The sequence below is a fragment of the Arachis duranensis genome, chromosome 1 (genome assembly GCF_000817695.3).
Source record: "Arachis duranensis cultivar V14167 chromosome 1, aradu.V14167.gnm2.J7QH, whole genome shotgun sequence".
Classification (NCBI taxonomy): domain Eukaryota; kingdom Viridiplantae; phylum Streptophyta; class Magnoliopsida; order Fabales; family Fabaceae; genus Arachis; species Arachis duranensis.
In genome coordinates this window covers 99,698,866-99,719,575 of record NC_029772.3, presented here as the reverse complement: position 1 = coordinate 99,719,575, position 20,710 = coordinate 99,698,866, and the positions used below count along the sequence as shown (strand labels likewise).

Here is a 20,710-nt window from a genome sequence, read left to right as displayed (position 1 = left end):
CTGAGCACGCTACTACTTTATCTCTATGATTTGATTTGAATATGATTATTATTTTCATTAATGTAGTGCTGTGTTGACACGAGATGCGCACCAAACTTGTTAGCGACACTTTCTTCTGATTATTTGAATGATGCGCTATGCAATGAGGTCCGAGCAATGGATTTTGGACCCCTCTTGGGTATTCCCAAGGAAAATTTAAACCATAATTTGATTTTGACCCTTGCAAATGCCTATAATCCCTCCAAATTTCATCTTTTCACTCCAATAGGAAAAGTAGATGTTACTTGGGATTCAGTTACAGCTGTTTTGGAATTGCGTGCATACAGTAATAATTAAAATTTCTTTAAGATCCTTTGGTTTTATTAATTAGGATTGACTGTATAAAATCAAATATGCTGTATAACATATGTTAAGATCTTTCATTATGTTGCTATTAAATTTGATTTTTAATATCACATGATTGGTAGAGGAGTATAACTATATATTGAATCTGAATCTTGCATTACTGGTGACTTGCTTGCTGAACTTTTTATATTTTGAAGCTATTCATGTTAAAAATGTCGTGCTATGCTGAGTTTGATTATCATGTTGACTACTGAGTTTGATTATACATATTTATCGAGTTTGATTATAATTATGTTTCTCTCATTATTTTCTTTAAAATAGGTGACCCATTCAAGGAGGTAACTAAAGAGCATGAGCCCATACTTTTAGATTTCAAGAACAAAAGTCCAAATGCTTTGAGACAAATCATGTTAGAAAATTCAAGAGGGGGTCCCAGATTTAGGAGAGCTTTCTTGTTGTATGCATTGATAACATTTTTGTTATCAATAAATACAACAATGACTCAAGGATAAAAATTTTCCCATTTGTAATTGATGTTGATAATACAATGAAGTACAATTGGATTAGATGCATTGTTGATGACCTTGCTGATGGAGTTAACAACTTTAAAGAAGGAGTGGTGTCAAGTTTGAATGGGTGCATATATGTGCTTCAGGTATTTTTTATTTAAACTAATTTTTTCTTTGACTATTATCTAAAGCATGTTTGATTATAATATAACTTTAATTAATTGAATTCAGATTTTATACTTCCATAAGCAAAAATATAGACCCTTTGATTTTGAGAAAGAACTACAACCGCCTTGGCTTCCCCATTAGACAAAGGAACTCATTTCTGCCCAAATAGCATTAGAAAGAAAAATTTCATCGATACTTACATTATCTGCTCTCTAAAATTTCATTTTCTATCCATAATGAATGGATTTTCACTAATTATACATGTCTTATAAGGGCTGGTTAGGTCAAAGGAAGAGCAACTTGTGCCTAAATGGCCAGTTCGACCAAAGAAAAGCATTATGAAAAAGGTTATCAAAGTGGAAAAAGAGCAAAATGAAAGAAAAAAGTGTTAGACAGCCCTAAAAAGGATAAAAAAGAATTGAGGCAAGAAAATTATGCAAAATCAACCAAAGTGAAAAAACAACAAAGTGAAAAGAGAAAAGTGGTAAACAGTCCTAATAAGGACAAAAAGGAATTGAGTCAAGAAGACTCTACAAAATCAAAGAGAAAAAAGAAGCAAGAGGGAGGAGCAAACACAAGTTCCAATGAAAAGTAAGGTAGTTTGGCATTCCCACCATTCTGTGTTTTGACTTTTCAGCACTCATGTATACTACATTCACTTTCGTACATTGTAAAACTCGGTTAATTTATAGCTAATTAACTCATAAATTAAAATAATTATAGAAGGTGACAAATGAGGTTTTTATGATCTAATGTGGTAGAGAAATTCGAAACGATAATTTTGACACCAATTTTAAAGAAATCGGCCGAAGATTGGGCCGAACGGGCCAAACCGGGCCAAATGGACCCAAATTGGGCCCATGGCCCAGCCAAGCTTCATTTAATTAAATGAAGCTCAGCTCTCTCCCTCCCTCAAGAACACATTCACGCTGAGATTGAGAGGGGAAAGGAAGAGGAAAACACAAACCCTTGCTCCAACTTCAATTGATCATATCTTTTGATGCAAAGCTCCGATTGACGCACCGTTTGCTGCCACGCGACCGCGACCGCGACGTCGAGCTCTACAAAACCCACCCAAGCAATCTTGAGGTAAGTCACAGAATCTTCTTCGAATTCTCAGCCCTCATTTTCAAAAATTTGTGGGTAAAGTGTTGAGATTTTTGAGTTTGGATGTTGTAGGCTCAAATTAACTTGAAGGGAAGGCTTTCTCTAGCTCCCTTGGTCTTTGGGTAAGGTGAGATTCTAAACCCTAAGCTAGAGACTTGAGATTTTGTGATTTAGTGATTGAGTTATTGTGTTTTTATGTGATATTGTGGCTTAGGCATTGTATATATGTGTTTTGGAGCTTGATTGGTGGTTTTGAAAAGCTTTGGCATGGAATCCCAAGCTTGGAAATCTGTTGGTGAAGCATTGAGACATTGGAAGTTGAGGAAAAGTGAATTTGGGAGTGTTCCGGGTGGAACGAGAATCGGCCAATGTATGGTTTCGATTTCCTGTATCAAAAATGTAATGTGGTGTGAAAATGTAGGCTAGAGACCATAAGATAGGAGTTGAATCATTAATGTTGTGGATGAATTAAAATGAATTGTGTTGTTGTATATGAATTTAGTGAATTGTGGAATGTTGATGTAGTTGTTGAACATTGGATTGAGATGAGTATTTGAGTGGCGGTTAGAGGATTGTGAATGATGATAAGCGTGGGTTTAATATGTGAGAGTTGTATGTGATATGGTTCAATATATAGAATTGATGATAGCATTTATGCTTGTGTTGATGAGCACGACTTGAAATATGAATTTGGTATGTGTAAGTATATATATATGGTGATTGATGAATTGGGTATTGGTTGGAGATTCAGATGTGAATATGTGATTATGATGTGGGATTTGTCACCTTGAGATTTGGCTAATCATGATGGAATTGATGGGTTGATGATTGAATGAGTGGATGGGAGTATTTGGTATTGAAACATTGGGTTTGGCTGGGTTTTGAATGAGTTTGGTAAGTGCATGTCTTAAAAATGGGAATTTATAAGTTTTGGTAAAAACTGGAATTTGATGAACTTTAACGGACCATATCTCGATCAATTATTTTTGAAATTTGATGATTTTTTATATCAATAGAAAGATAATTTTATGAGCTTTAAAATTGTTTAAATTTGGTGAAAATCCGAATTTTGTGGAAGGAGATATGATCGTTGGAAGTTTGGGTTAACAATCTGAATTCTGCAACTTCTGCATAATTTGTAATTTCTGGTTTGTGTGCGCACGCACACGTTGGAAATGGCACACTGGTGGCAGCGTTAGCACACGTTGTGTGCGCGCCCCCACCCTGAAGATTTTCCTTTCTGTGCGTATACACAGACCTGTGCGTACGCACGTGTTTAAAAATGTTTCTAGTCGTGCGCACGCACACCCCCCTGTGCGTACGCACGCGACCCATTTTTTTCTAAAACTTTGTTTTCAAGCTCTTCACATTCCCAACAAGCTCGTAACCTTCTGGAATGTTATTTCACACCTATAAACCCCCAATTTCATCCCTTAAGTTTTAGATTGATATTAAATGCCTAGAGATTTAGAGAAAGCTGGGAAATGGGTAACTTGTGGAGGAAGAAAAGGGATTTTATGATGAATATGATGAATGATGATGATATAAGTTGTTGAGAAAGGCGGTGGAGTGCTGTATATGAGATGAACCAATGGCTGAGCATGTCATGAGCCGAATGGCGGTGTATGATGGTGATTATGGCTGGTTATGTACTATAATTTGAAAGCCAGATGGCTGAGATAAATATTAATGTATGGCTGTGATTGTTGCATATATGCTGAATTGTTGATTATTAGGACTGTTGCACTCCACCTATCTGAAATACGAGTTTTCCTGGGTGAAAGCAGTTGCTAGCCACCACGTGCTCTAGGTGGAGACTCGATACTCTGCTGACCCTATGTCGTAAGTGTGGTTGGACACTGTGAAAGTTTCGGATGAGCTTGCCCCCGTAAATATACACCAATGAGGGTGTTGAATATAAATGATATGTTTATAGATAACTCGAGTTGGGAATGCGCGACAGAGGGACAGTCCAACGGTTAGCTACCGGGACTTGTTGGGCTGGCTTTATAACTGACATATGAGACTCATCAGCTACTAGGACAGGCATGCATCATATGCATTGTATGTGATTTGTCTGGATTGCCTAATTGACTACATCACTACTTGCTACTTGCTTAATTGTTCTATCTGCTTCCTACTTGTACATTTCCTTGCTTGATATACTTGTCCTTGCATTTATTTTACTGTTGGCGGTTGGAAGGTTCGCAGGATTTGGAAAGGGGATATATAGTTAGACCGAAAATCCTTAAGTTAGTCGCCTATTTACATTTGTTATGGTTTAGTTATGTTTATACGCTTTGATTATAATTTGGAAGTTCTAGAATTGCCTTCGGCTTTCCCAGGACATTACATGTTAGATATTTGGGCACTGTTACCATGTTGAGAACCTCCGATTCTCACCCATGCGGATTTTTGTGGATATATAGTTAGACCGAAGATCCTTAAGATGCAGGACGTGAGATTCCTCGCTGAGGCATGCTGGAGACTTTCTTTTGGCGGAGATCCTTGTGTCTTGGGATTTTATTTTAGCTATTATATAACTATTTAGATACTATATTCTCCACTGTATACATATATACTTTGTTTTGGGCTCCTCCTAAAGGTTATTTTGGAGAAACAGGATTTGTATATTGTCTTTTGGGATTTTCCTTATTATATATGTATGTATACTGTATACTCGGACCGGTTATCTCCACAAGCTGAGTCCCGAGTCTTGATATATGTACTTTGGCACTCTTTTGTATATCTCTTTGCCTTAGTTTGATCTCTAGCTGTTCGTTTGTGTTAACAATCGGAGTGTCGCGCTTTTCGATTTATCGGTTTTAAATTACCCATTTTTCTTCAAAGGCTCTTATTTATGAACATTTTTGCAATACTATACGTACTAAATTTTATTTTAGAGGTCGTAATACCTCGCCACCATTATTTTATGACTTAAGCATAAGACTCTGTGTGGTAGGATGTTACGTACATGATGTTAAAAATTAATAATTACTTGCTTCCTTTGATTATACTCTGAGTTTGATTAGAGTAAAGTATCATTTTTGTCCCCAACATTTGGGGTAAATCCTATTTGTGTCCCTAACGTTTAAATCGTCCTATTTGTATCCCTAACATTTATAAAAGTGATTCAATATTATCCTACCGTCAATTACACATCATGGACGCTTTAGTTTGAGTTTTAAAAATCTATTCTTGAAGTTAGAATACAAATATCTGGGATAGAATTGATGATCTACTCCGAAAAATAGCTCATCAAAAGTTGAAACTAATTCATACAACATTTATATAATTCACTTTTCTAGGGACATAATTGAATCTAAACACAAATAGTGGGTATAATATTAAAATCGAACGCATCCAAGTGAGAATAATTGAAAAATATAATCTGATTTGTTAGTATAATTGATAGTAGGATAACATTGAATCACTTTTATAAACACTATGGATACAAATAGGACGATTTAAACGTTAGGGACACAAATAAGACTTACCCCAAATGTTGGGGACAAAAATGATACTTTACTCATTTGATTATACGTGTTTACATATTACAAAGTTTGATTATACTCTGAGTTTGATTATACATGTTTTTAAAAAGTTAGATTATATTCAGGTTTAGTGCTATATTTGACTACTGAGTTTGATTATAATCTAAGTTTGATTATACATGTTTACCGACTTTGACTATATTCAGATTCAGTGCTATATTTGACTGCTGAGTTTGATTATACATGTTTATTGAGTTTGATTATACATGTTTATCGAGTTTGATTGCTGAGTTTGATTATATGTATTTGCTGAGTTTGATTACGTTCAGGTTCAGTGCTATATTTGACTACTATGTTTGATTATACATGTTTACTGAGTTTGATTATAAATGACTAATGAGTTTGATTATCCTTCCCGTAGTATAATCTAAATCTTCATGAAATGTAAATTGCAAATATGTTTCTAGTTTGATTACATCCTTGCTTTTCTGTGCATTATCCACAGCCGGAATGAAAAGAAAACACACCCACCATCAATGCCTACCTTCAACCTAGGAGTTGAATTTTCTCCAACACCTCCAACGGCTATGACCTTGGATTCAATTAATGTTCCAACCCAACAAGTGTTGGGTTCAAAGATACCATGCCTAAATCAAACAACAGATATGCCAATAGAGGTGTTAGAACCAATTGTTGAGGAATTAGTGTTGGATACTAATATGCTGAAAAATTATATGAGTGGGTGATGGACGAAAGGAAAGATGAAGAAGAGATTGTGGCAACATTTTGTGGCCAGCGCAATGTTTTCCTTAAAAGGACTAATGCGCAAACATTAAAGTCACGAAATGAAATAGATAATTGGGTTAATAACACAATATTTTGTCTAGTATAAAGTATTTATTTTATTCTTGAATTATTTCATTATTAATTGTTTTCTTTGCTTGTATCAAGGTGGTCAACTATTATTCATGCATGCTTAATGAGTTACCACAAACAAGATTCAAGAAAGATATATATTGCATGAATTCTGACCTAGTGGTAAGAAATTTTATTATGTATCTCTTCATTTTTTTATTTGACAGATTTTGTTCTATTCTAATTTATGATCAATTTGATTCTAATTGCAGTTGTTGAGTTTTTATAAAGATGGGCAAGGTGGGAAGAGCTCTAGATCAGCTAACATATCTAGGATCCCTAATTTTGATAAAATTAGTATGCGAGGAAGAAAACTCGTTTTCTTACCTTTTTGCCATAACTGTCATTGGTGGTTGTATACATTAGATGTTTGTAATAACAAGTTTTACGTCCTTGACCCGTTGTACACATTTGAACGGGATGAAATAGATCAATATATTGTAGATTTATTTTGTTATAACAACTTTTATTTAAGTTTTGATATTTGATTATCATATAACTTTGACAGTTTCATGATATTTTTTAACAAGCAAGTTATCTCGACAACATGTTAGGAATTGTGGATCATGCATATGTTCAAATCCCCTCAACTCCAACAATTGAATATCTGGACATACCCAAATAACCAAATTTGCATGATTGTAGTTTGTTTGTAATGAAATGGATGGAATTGTGGGAACCATCCAAAGCCATGCCACAATGGACTAATGTAAGTTTCTTTCTAAAACATGTGCATTGTTTGGTAAATTTAATTAGATTTTGCTTGCTGAATTTGGTTGCTGCATTTGCTTAGATCAGATGATGATGTTGATTCTATGAATGTATGGGGGTTTAGTGCTATATTTTACTATTGAGTTTGATTATCATGTTTACCGAATTTATTATATTCAGATTCAGTGCTATATTTGACTACTAAATTTGATTATATATGTTTACCAAGTTTGATTATGTATTTGATTATTGAATTTTGTTACTGAATTTGTTTGTGTGTATGATTTGATATGAATAACGAATATCATCATGCAAATGCTCCTATGCCCACAAAATGATTGCCAAACTAATATTTTGGAGCTAGCAAAGGGTTACCAATTCACAAAGATTGCCAATAAAAAGGAAAGAAAGAAAAAAAAAGAAAGCTTTGTGAATTGATAACCATTTGCTAGCTCTAAAATATTAGTTTGGCATTCATTTTGTGGGCATAAGAGCATTTGTATGATGATATTTTTCCTTAATTTATGGCAATCATCTTGTTATTCAAATCAAATCATACACACCAAACAAATTCATCAACCAAATTCAGTAGTCAAATATATAATCAAACCTGATAAACATGTATAATCAAACTTAGTAGTCAAATATAGCACTGAATCTGAATATAATCAAACTCAGTAAACATGATAATCAAACTAAATAGTCAAATATAACACCAAACCCCCAGATATTCATAGAATCAGTATCATCATCCGATCTAAACAAATGCAGCAACCAAATTCAGCAAGCAAAATCCAATGAAATTTACCAAACAATGCACATATTTTAGAAAGAAACTTACATTAGTCCATTGTGGCATGGCTTTGGATGGTTCGCACAATTCTATCCATTTCATTACAAACAAACCACAATCATGCAAATTTGGTTGTTTGGGTAAGATATTCAATTGTTGGAGTTGAAGGGGTTTGAACATATGCAGGATCTGCAACTCCTAACATGTTGTCAAGATAACTTGCCTGTTAAAAAATGTCATAAAATTGTCAAAATTATATGATAATCAAATATCAAATATTAAGACCTAAATAAAAGTTGTTATAACAAAATAAACTTACAACATATTGATCTATTTCATTCCATTCAGATGTGTATAACGGGTCGAGGACGTAAAACTTGTTATTACAAACATCTAATGCATATAACCACCAATGACGGTTATGGCAAAAAAGTAAAGTTTTCTTCCTCGTATCCTAATTTTATCAAAATTATGGATCTTAGATATGTCAGTTGATGTAGAGCTTTTCCCACCTTTCCCATCTTTATAAAAACTCAGCAATTGCAATTAGAATCAAATTGATCATTAATTAGAATAGAACAAAATCTGTCAAATAAAAAAACAAAGAGATACATAATAAAATTTCTTACAACTAGACCTGAATTCATGCAATATATATCTTTCTTGACTCTTGTTTGTGGTAACTCATTAAGCATGTATGAATAATAGTTGACCACTTTGATACAAGCAAAGCAAACAATTAATAATCAAATAATTCAAAAATAAAATAAATACTTTATACTAAACAAAATATTTTGTGTTACTAACCCAATTATCTATTTCATTTTGTGGCTTTAATGTTTGCGCATTAATCCTTTTAAGAAAAATATTGCGCTGGCCACTAAATGTTACCACAATCTCCTCTTCATCTTTACTTTCGTCCATCACTCACTCGTATAATTTTCAGTCATATTAGCATCCAATACTAATTCATTAACAATTGGTTTTGACACTTCTATTGGCACATCTGTCGTTTGATTTAGGCATAGTATCTTTGAACCCAACACTTGTTGGGTTAGAACATCAATTGAATCCAAGGTCATAAATGTTGGTGTTGGAGGTGCTAGAGGTGTTGAAGGAAATCTAACTCCAAGGTCGAAGGTAGGCATTGATGGTGAGTGTGTTTTCTTTTCATTTCGGCTGTGGATAATGCACAAAAAAGTAAGGATGTAATCAAACTAGAAACATATTTGCGATTTACATTTCATGAAGATTTAGATTGTACTATGGGAAGGATAATCAAACTCGTTAGTCATTTATAATCAAACTCAGTAAACATGTATAATCAATCACAGTAGTCAAATATAGCACTGAACCTGAGCATAATCAAACTCAGCAAACACATATAATCAAACTCGATAAATATGTATAATCAAACTCAGAGTATAATCAAACTTAGTAGTCAAACATAGCATTGAACCTCAATATAATCAAACTCGATAAACATGTATTATCAAACTCAGATTATAATCAAACTCAGTAGTTAAATATAGCACTAAATCTGAGTATAATCAAACTTTAAAAATGTGTATAATCAAACTCAGAGTATAATGAAACTTTTTAAATATGTAAACATGTATAATCAAACTCAGAGTATAATCAAAGGAAGCAAGTAATTATTAATTTTTAACATTATGTACGAAAGTGAATGTAGTATACATGAGTGCTGAAAAGTCAAAATAGAGAATGGTGAGAATGCAAAACTAACTTACTTTTCATTGGAGCTTGTGTTTGCTCCTCGTTCTTACTTCTTTTCTCTCTTTGATTTTATAGAGTCTTCCTGCCTCAATTCCTTTTTGTCCTTATTAGGACTGTCTATCACTTTTCTCTTTTTACTTTGTTGTTTTTTCACTTTGGTTGATTTTGCAGAATCTTCTTGCCTCAATTATTTTTTATCCTTCTTAGGGCTTCTACCACTTTTTTATTTTCACTTTGCTCTTTTCCACATTGGTAGCCCCTTTCACAATGCTTTTCTTTGGTCGAACTGGCCGTTTAGGCACAAGTTGCTCTTCCTTTGACCTAACCAGCCCCTATAAAACATGCATAATTAGTGAAAATTCATTCAATATGGATAGAAAATAAAATTTTAAAAAGCAGACAATGTAAGTACCGATGAACTTTTTCTTTCTAATGCTATTTAGGCAGAAATGAGTTCCTTTGTCCAATGGAGAAACCAAGGCAGTTGGGTTCTTTATAAAAATCAAAGGGTCCATATTTTTGCTGATGAAAGTATAAAATCTGAATTCAATTAATTAAAGTTATATTATAATCAAACATGCTTTAGATAATAGTCAAAGAAAGAATTAGTTTAAATGAAAGATACCTGAAGCACATATATGCACCCATTCAAACTTGACACTGCTCATTCTTTAAAGTTGTTAACTCTATCGGCAAGGCCATCATAATACATATAATCCAATTGTACTTCATTGGATTATTAACATCAATTACAAATGAGAAAATTTTATCCAAAGTCATTGTTGTATTTATTGGTAACAAAAATGTTATCAATGCATACAACAAGAAAGCTCTCCTAAATCTAGGACCCCCTCTTGGATTTTCTAACATGATTTGTCTCAAAGTATTTGGACTTTTTTCTTGAACTCTAAAAGCATGGGCTCATGCTCTTTAGTTACCTCCTTGAATGAGTCACCTATTTTAAAGAAAATAATGAGAGAAACATGATTATAATCAAACTCGGTAAATATGTATATTCAAACTCAGAGTATAATCAAACTCAATAAACATGTATAATCAAACTCAGTAGTCAACATGATAATCAAACTCAGCATAGCACGATATTTTTAACATCAATAGCTTTAGTATGTAAAAAGATCATCAAGCAAGTCATCAGTAATGCAAGATTCAGATTCAATATATAGTTATACTCCTATACCAATCAAGTGATTTTTAATAGCAACATAATGAAGGATCTTAAAACATGTTATACAGCATGTTTGATTTTATACAGCCAATCCTAATTAATAAAACCAAAAGATCTTAAAGAAATTTTAATTATTACCGTATGCACGCAATCCCAAGACAGCTGCAACTGAATCTCAAGTAACATCTACTTTTCCTATTGGAGTGAGAAGATGAAATTTGGAGAGATTATAGGCATTTGCAAGGGCCAAAATCAAATCATGGTTTAAATTCCCCTTGGAAATACCCAAGAGGGATCCAAAACCCATTGCTCGAACCTCATTGCGTTGCGCATCATTCAAATAACCAGAAGAAAGTGTCGCTAACAAGTTTAGTGCGCATCTCGTGTCAACATAGCACTACATTAATGAAAATACTAATCATATTCAAATTAAATCATAGATATAAAGTAGTAGCATGCTCAGTTTCAATTCAAATTATCAACTTGCAATTAGTTAAAATAATAAACATTTCAGTAAGATAAATGTAACATCTATATAAATAACATTGTAATCAAACTATGTAGTTGCTATATAGAATGAGAATAGTAGAATACTGATTCTCCCCTTTTCCCTTCTTATTAATTACCATTACTGCATTGACAGGGGAAAAAAGATCAGATCAGAGTTCCTATTAGTGACACATTTTCTTATTAATTACCATTACTAACACATAATTTTTAGACCATGTTGACTATATATAACAATAAGAAATGTTGTTTCTTGAATTGTGACAACCTAATTGATGATGAACTGGTTTTCATCTAAAAGAACATGCAGATTCTTCGTGCTTCTTTATTAATTGATTAATTAATTAATTTTCTAAACTTTAATAATTATTTATTAATAAGCACTTAGCTTGTGACCTAGTGTTAATAATCAACCAAAACTATGTAAGACTAGTGTTGGAGGTTACTATGAATAATATTTTTACTTTTTTAGTGAAATGCAACTAGATATAGATCATGGACACACTGATAGCAACTTTATTGGAAACCCAGAATTATAGGTCAAACTTTGAAAGTTGCAAGTTAATCACCGGAAAAGACCAATAATTGGATAAAATGCAACTCACACTTCTCTTTACTGCACATATAGTAGCCATGTATCATGCTTTGGAATCGTTACTTACAGTATGTGTTAGCTAAAGTGGCAAAATAAAAGATTTGAACTCAACACTGCATTCAGTGGGTATTATTTTTGAAATTTAGAGATAATAATCAAACACTAAAATACAGCATGTGTTAGCTAAAGTGGCATTTGTTTTGTTGTGTAAACTAATATTTAGTAATGCACCCTGCATAATAAAATCAGAGCATGCAAAGACCTTATCAGATGGAAAAAAAATCTAGCATAAAAGATAAAAAAAATAAAGACAACATACTTTTCTCCATTCCATCTCCTTCGAAGTTTCTTCGGATACATTTTTTCTTTTATTTTCTTTGGTGTCCTTGTTTTCTGGTTCTCTTTCTACTCATTTTGGTGCAGTCTTCTTTTGCATATTTCAAAACTAGCAAATTACACAACCAAAATCCAATCAAATTCAAAAAGTAAAAAAAGTTAAAACTCAATAATCAAATATCAAGTATGTTATAATCAAACATGTTGTAATATCATGTTTTAAAAGCTGAGCATAATCAAATAAACTCCAAATCATATCACAAAAATCCAGTTATAATCAAACATGCTGTAGATATCACATTTGTTTAAGTTTGAAAAAAATGGAGACTTAAAAATTAAGGCATGAATATCCATGCCGAGTTTAAGCCTAGTTGGACTTGCGTCTTGACAAGCTCGAAGGGCACTGCCAATGGCATAGTGATTTGGCATGAGGCCAGCAGAAATCATCTCTTTGAATAAAATACAAGCGTCATCAGGCATGCTATTTTGTGCATATCCTAAAATCAAACAAAACCAGGAAACAGTGTTCCTTTGGGGCATTTCAGCAAACAGCTCCCGCGCACAAAACAAATTGCCATTTCTAACATAAATGTTGACAAGAGTATTGGACAGGAAAACATCCAACTATGCTATAATATAATTTTTAAAAACTGAGCATAATCAAACTCATTAAGTATAATAATCAAACATACTCCAACTCATATCACAAAAATCCAGTTATAATCAATTAATAGTCTACTAATAATCAATTGTTAAAATTAGCATAATCAGATCTCAATTCAAAATCCTAACTTAAATATTTTTAGTACAAACTATGCACAACACAAATTCATTTATAGAAACTCAAAATGAAGAAGGAAATGCAGTGGAAGAAGCTGATAGAAGCTGAAAACGAACAAGAAAAATGCCGTCGAAGAAGCTGATAGAATAAAACAAGGAAAATGCAGAATCAAACAAGGAATAGAAATTTACCTTGCAGAATCATATAAGGAAAATGCAATTGATGAAATTCGTGCATGAGACAAAGAGCACCACGCCAGAGACAGAGGAAGGAGAATCGCAACCGCGCCTGAAAGAGAGCGAAGGAAAATCGTGCCACCGGAGAAAGAAGGAAGGAGAATCGTGCCGCCGGAGAGAAAGGGAAGGAGAATCATAGCTGAGAATGAGGATGAGGAAAGAGTCACGTCGGAGAGTGAGAATGGGAGTGAGAGTAAGAGAAGGAGAAAGAAGAACATTGTTTCAGTGCGTGAGAGTAAGGTTTTTATTTTTAATTTTTGAATTTTCTATTTTGTATTGTATACGTATATAAATACGGTGGCTGAAAATAGTGGCTGAAAGTAGTGTGCATGTTTAGCACAACCAAAACTGTTTCTCAATAGCAGAGGCAGTAACACAAAGGATAATGGTATTGAAGCTGGCAGCATCTAATTCATATTCTTGTTGAGCTTTATTTGCAAGACAGTTGTCATAGTGTTACAAATTGTTGTAAGTTTCTCTTTGAGGTTAGGTAGCCCTTCATAAATGCATGCATACTTTCACTCCTTTAAGTGCTACGCATGCCTTCCCAAAAACTGTTGCTAAGAAAAATAAGGACCCACCTGTCATGTTCTTCATACAAACCTGAAACCATAAAATGGGCATAATCAAACTTGTAAGGCATATTGATTAATAAATGATAAATAATCAAACAGTATATATAAGATAATCAAACTGATAAAATACCTACTAACCAATTATTATCATACAAATTGAATTTGTTGATCAAACCAATCCAAGAGTTCTCAAATGCTTTCTTAGACCTAGAATCCCACACAATATGTGTCATATTAGCACTAATCTCGTTAAATTGCTTGCATGCTCCTATCTTTTTTGAAATTTTCTTCATGATATGCCAAATACGTCATCAATGTTGTGTCATTGGCAACGATTTTTCAATGGCATTCCGCATAGCTTTGCATTGATCCTCAATATGCCAATAGGCAGCTTGCCACCCATACATTGTATCCAACAATCAAATAACCAAACAAAGGAACTCTCTTCTTCGCATGAAAGAAGAGCGCAACCAAGTAGAAATGATTGACCATGGTGGTTAACCCCAACAAATGAGGCAAAAGGCATATCATACCTATAATAAAAACAAGAGAACATAATCAAACTAACTAAATCAAACAATCAAACTTAGTATATCATGTAGAGTAGCAGCAGCAAATTCATTCTATTCTACCTATCCTTATACATCAAACATATGCAGAAACAAGAGTACATAATCAAACTCAGTATATCATGCACAGCAGCAGCAAATTCATTCTATTCTACCTATCCCTATCCATCAAACACATGCAAAAATCAAAGTACATATAATTAACTTGAAATATATAATTGTGGTGTCGTACCTATTTATTAGGTACATCGTATCAAAGCTCACAACGTCCCCAAAGTGCTTATAAGCAGCACGATTTCTAGCATCAGCACAAAAAGTATGCTTTATGTGATGTTGCTCGTCCAATTTAACTTCGTAAAAGAAGTTGCAGTTTTGTTGTTATATCCTATGAAAATACTGCATTAATGATTGCGCATCCCCCTCCTCTTGTATGACTCTGAAACTATTTGCTACATGATTTCGAAGATCTTTTTCAGCAATTGCTAAACTCTGATATGTGTTTCTCATTGTAACACCAGCTTTATCATTGATCTCAGCTATCCGTTTGCATGCAAGCTTAATTTCCTATTCTTTCTCAGGGTCTTTGCCATGCTAGGACTAATAACATGGTTGTGTTGGATATTCACAAAGATTAACACATATTCCATCTTCTTATCCCTTTTCACAATAATCCTAACTTTACAATTTTTCTCGAAAGTTGGATTTGTCTTTTTTAGTGGATCAGTTCTTGATCTTCGATAACCAGCTCTAAAAAATACCAAGATTTGGTATGTAATCTGTCTATTTTGATCCGACTTAATGGTTCTTATATTCCATGAGAAACTAACCCTTTTTGCATAATTAGTATAAAAAGTTTCATAATCTTTCATAGAGAAGAATGCCATTTCTATGCTTAGAACAACCTAAAACATAGATAATAAAAAATTTAAAATCAAATCAGGTATAATAACGCTCTCAATTTTCTATAAATGAACAAGACAAATTAGTAGTCAAATACTGAACCTGAGTATAATCAAACTCAGTAAACATGTATAATTAATCAAATATAGCACTGATTCTGAATATAATCAAACTCGGTAAACATCATAATCAAACTCAATAGTCAAATATAGCACTAAATCCCGACACATTCATAAAATCAACATCATCATCTAGGAGCTAAACATTTCTCATTACACAAATTTATAACATAAATTTTTCAGAATATAATCACACAGCGTACATGATGTAAAAGAATCTAAATGACATAATGAAACCACATATCAGAAGCATAAGCCTAAGATAACAAGAACCAAAAACTCTAAGATATAATCAAAAAATTAAAATCAAATCAAGAATAGAAATTAACCTATGAAATAAAATAAACACAAACTTTATCATTCGAGCTTGTGAATTCCATTAAATCAAAACTTATAATCAAAACCCTAAGATAACAAAAACAAAAAATAGCGCGAAGCAAAACAGAGAGAACCGTGGAGAAGAAAAAAAACTGAGAAGTGAAGTTGGTGCAATCAAAGAGAAGTAAAGAGTGTTTAGGGTTTAGGGTGGTTGGCGCAATTGAAGGGAAGAGAATTGAGAGAATTGAAGTGCATGCAATGAAATCCTTTCTTCGAAAAGAAAAAAAAAAAGTAAGAAGTGACAAAAAGAAAAAAAAAACATAAGTAGCTGAAAGGAGTGAGGTTAATGCACTCGAAGAGAAAAGAATTGAGAGAATTGAAGTAAAAAATACAAGAAGTGACAAAAAAAAAACCGCAAGAAGTGAGAGAAAGAAAAAAAAAACGCAAGTAGCTAAAGAAGTGAGAGAAAGAAAAAAAAACGCAAGTAGCTAAAAAGTAGTGTACAAATAGCATTTACCTTTGCGAGTTCTTCATTAACCTCAATTGACCAAATGCAGGTTAAAACTTACCATACTTCACTTGATCTTAGTCCAAACACCGGGAAAGCTATGCTTTAATTATTCAATTGTTTGTTTTATACTAAAACCCCGTCTCTTTCTTCGTGCTCTTCTCGATGTAAGACTAACCAAACTAAACCTTCTAAACTATAAGTGTAGTGCCAAGAGCTTTTTTCCGCATACAATGCATTTGTCGTCCAAAATTGCTGTGCCTCTGACAAAAACATTGATTAACAACTGAAATACATGGCTAAATGCCTAAATCCTTCATCAAGGTTTACTTAGTTAATTCATACTGCAAGTACCCAGCTAGACAAAACAGTGCAACAGGAAAATAAAATTCAGAATTCGTGTTATATGGGATAATTGTCACGCCCATAATGTAACATCCCAAATTTAAGAACTATTTTAAATATTTCGTAAGTTTTATTAATATAATAACATATGGTTTTCAGTTAGTTTATTATCATATAAATAACCACAATAAGACAATTAACACGGTTCTAAAAACATGGGAGTTATTGCTTTATGTAATCAATCTTCGGTTCCTCATGGATGTTATCTTCGTGTTTGTTATCATAGGAGCACATGTTGAAAGATAATTTGCAAGTAAACCATTTTGACTTATTACAGCCAATTTTTTAAGTTAAATTTAGACAGTAATAATGATCCTTTTTGCAAGTAAGTTACATCTCATCAATCTGTCAAAAAAAAAAAAAGTTACATCTCATCAACATTAATTTTTCAGTTTTCACATCATTCACACCTGCAAAATGGCCTTTTAAATACATGCCAAAAGTATATTGAAGCGAATATCATACATGCAATTTATAAACTCATCCTACAGAAAATGTTAAGGATAAGTGGCAGGGAAAATTATAGAAAAGTCAAAAGTCATTGAACAATGACTTCTTAATACTAAAGTCATAAGTTATTTATATTAACAACTTAGGAATTAACATAGGATGAAGACCATGTAAAACGATAAAAAAAAAAAAAAGGAATGCAATATTGTTCAAGCAGGATCCCTTGTTAACCTGCATGAAATTCTTTTAGTTAGATTAGATTTAGACAGTAAAGTGATCCTGTTGCAAGTTATTTCTCATTAACATCAAATTTTCACAGCATTTTCACCCACAAAACAGCCTCTTAATACATGCTAAAAGTAGAGTGAAGTTAATATCGTATAGAATACACGTAATTTACAAACAGATCCTACAGAAATTGTTGAAGATGAATGTGTAGATTACAGAAATATTCATAACATAATACTCCTTTGAATGAGACATGTACACACCACATATGACATATAGACAGTAGACTAGTAGAGTATTGGTTCTTTCCTATCCCCTACGATTTCCCAATGTGAAACATGGCACAAAGTTGTTCTTCTGTGATTTACATACCACAAACAAGATATGCAAGAAATTTTAAAAATTTCAAATTAGAGAGACCAAAATGAATGCCCCCTCAAGAGCAATCCTCTCCCAGTGACAGGTACAAGAATCAAGTTGGTAGGAAAAGGATGGAGAAAACTCTTTCTTCAAATAATGTTGGAATCAATCAAAATGTTCTCTGCTCCTTAGATACAAAAGTCTCCTGGTCTGAGCTGGAGGAGCCAATCCCGGAATATCCGTAACATCTTTGTTGTTGGGATTCAAAATCTGCAGAGCCCAGCAAAAATAGAAGTTTAGAGCAGCACTATAAATGCTTCTTTAAAATAAATTGTTGGAGCATCTTGGTTTAGCAATTTTTAACACATGAATATAGTACCTTCACCACAATAATGGCGATTACACCGCAGATGATAAGGAATAGGAATAGCATAATGCCCTTGTCTGTAGCTACCTGATAATGGGGAAAGATAGTTTAGTTACATGACACTATTGAAGCAAAGAAGATAATGCATGTAAGAAACAAAAAACATTGTGACCTTTCTACCAATCTCCTTAACAAGTTGGGATGTCTTCATTCAGAACTGAATAGAGTCAAGCTCATTGACAATGCAACCCATTTGCTCAGTCTGCGGTATTTAGAAACAAAAAGGTTAAAAATGTGATAGTTTAGATTCCATTCTTAAAACATGCTAGAAGTAAATCAGACTTCAATGGTTTGGCATACAACCTACATGTTTTGAAGGGTTAAGAACAAAGCTGCCGGGGAAATGGAGTCAAAAGTCTGAATTAATTCACCTGCTTAGATCTTTCAATAGCCTGATCAGTTTTGTCCATTTGTATGGCATTGTAGTTCAACTACAACTTCCACTGAACATTTTACCTGAAGCCAATTCAACATTTTCTTCAGCTGTAGGTTCACCCGCTCCCATATCAAAAAGCTCAATTTTCTTATTGTGTACCTGTTAAACATAAAAGTGACAGTACAAATCCTCCTTTCATAGCTCGGAGGATTAAGGCCCAATTTGGGTAAACAACTTAATTAAGCTCCTTTTGAAAAAATAGCTTAAACAATAAATGACTATATTAAAAGTAACTTATAAATAAGTTATTTTGTGTTTGAGTTTTTAGTTCTAAAAGTGCTTATTTTATAGAAGAGTTATGCTACGTGTACACCAAAATCAGCTACCAATATAAATACATGCTGAAATATAAATACACAATGAAAATAGATTAAACCACACATGTATTTATACACAAATATATTAGTAACTGATTTTAGTGCACAAATAGCATTTTTGTTTATAGAAATATGATAAGTAGTAGTATTACGAGAGAAGTCATTTTTGTTAACTTCTCTATAAGCTCCTAAATAATTTTTTAGAAAGCTGCAATCTAATTTTAAAAATTGCACCAAACATTAATACTATTACTTTTTATAAGTTAATAGCCCAAAAAAATTACTTTTGAAGCTTTTCAAACTGATCCTAAACCTTTTATTTAGGAGGAAAAAATTGTAAAAGTAACTAAAACTTTTGCTTTATTGGGTCTACACTTTTACTAACATCAACACCAAACATATACCACCGTATTGAGAGATCAGTGTGCCCACGGGGGAAATTGATATTAGCCATCTGATTTGATCGAATCAATAACCTTTAGAGGGCCCAATTGTATGTTAACAGAAATTTTTATTCAGACTAGATAAATAGAAATATCAATTTTTACTTACGTTTTTTCTCAATGCCACGTATGAGTTTAGCTCCTTGATCTGCAAGGAAAAATACATGATAGAATATGAATTGGCTGCTTGAATGCATGAAGATACAATGCACAAAATCAAAAGCTTTTGAGGAACAAATGTAGATCACTTATTTGATGTCATGACAATGCTGAGAAAGTAAATGCTATGCTATCTAATTATTCACTCAATGATTGAAAACCAGAACATAACGTTTCACATTTTAACAATGATGAAAAAGCACTCAAAAGGAAATTTTCAAATATGTCAAAATAGCATAAATTTTCACTTTTTGGCAGTGTCATATAGGAAAGAAAAATTACTTCAATCAGATATATCAATCATTTACACCTTGTGAAATATGGCATGGATGTAAAATCTGATAGAGAACTCATGTCTCCTATATTTGATATTAGTGGTAGCAAACTAAATTCCACCATGCCAACCTATGAGGGAAATCAAATCATGAAAGTGGATATTTTGTATAAAATTTGTATTTGTGGGATCTCACTGAGTGAGTCACTGCAACTACATAAATGTACATTGCTTACCTTTTGCATTCCCTCAATTGACTACTTTGTCTATGGGAATCTTTCATTTTATCCGGCCTCTGGAGGCCATTTCTGGATGAAAGTAAATTCGTTAAAAATAAATAAATAAACACATTACAGAATGCTAAAAGGATGGGATCTATTTAGAAAAAAGTAGTTATGCCTTATTTCTTTTCCATCTCCTGGTATTTACTAATATACATTATTATGAGACAAAAGTAGAAAAGAAGTACAACTGTACAAGTAAACCATATATCACCCATAAAATACAAATAAAGGAATGATAACATGATACCCTTCAACTGGTTTCAGCCCATCATTGAGTGAAAAAGTAGCCAAAGTCATAGACAGTACTACTATCCACGTTTTCAAGAGAATAAAATTAAAAAAATAAAATGATTTTGCTAGGAACTAATCTTTTTACAGCCAAAAAAGTACAAAGTAATGGGATGAGCAAAAATTAAGGGAGGAAAAGAGAACTCTTGGCTGGAAAAAGTTGGTTCCAATCTTTTTCCAAAATCAAAATGATTGATTACCTCTAAACAATTTATGCTCACTATCTCTAA

At 32.9% G+C, this 20,710-nt stretch overlaps 1 long non-coding RNA gene and 1 pseudogene across 8 annotated transcripts; both read right to left on the bottom strand.

Annotated features, from left to right (window-relative positions):
* Positions 1 to 1,043: 1,043 nt before the first annotated feature.
* LOC110273964 (uncharacterized) lies at positions 1,044 to 16,500 on the bottom strand. Of its 8 annotated transcripts, none has more exons than XR_008006608.1 (9): positions 14,797 to 16,378; positions 14,134 to 14,528; positions 13,376 to 14,023; positions 12,387 to 12,512; positions 11,104 to 11,362; positions 10,405 to 10,734; positions 10,192 to 10,319; positions 9,794 to 10,111; positions 1,044 to 6,270 (listed from the first exon to the last, which is right to left on the bottom strand). It is a non-coding gene; the product is annotated as an uncharacterized LOC110273964 (long non-coding RNA). The 8 variants fall into 8 exon arrangements; XR_008006603.1 differs by lacking the exon at positions 1,044 to 6,270 and adding an exon at positions 7,692 to 9,221; XR_008006601.1 differs by lacking the exon at positions 1,044 to 6,270 and adding an exon at positions 16,419 to 16,442 and having other exon boundaries at positions 9,618 to 10,111; positions 14,797 to 15,466.
* Positions 16,501 to 17,785: 1,285 nt separating this feature from the next.
* On the bottom strand, positions 17,786 to 19,560 carry LOC107471610 (novel plant SNARE 13-like; annotated as a pseudogene).
* Between the last annotated feature and the right edge of the window lie 1,150 nt (positions 19,561 to 20,710).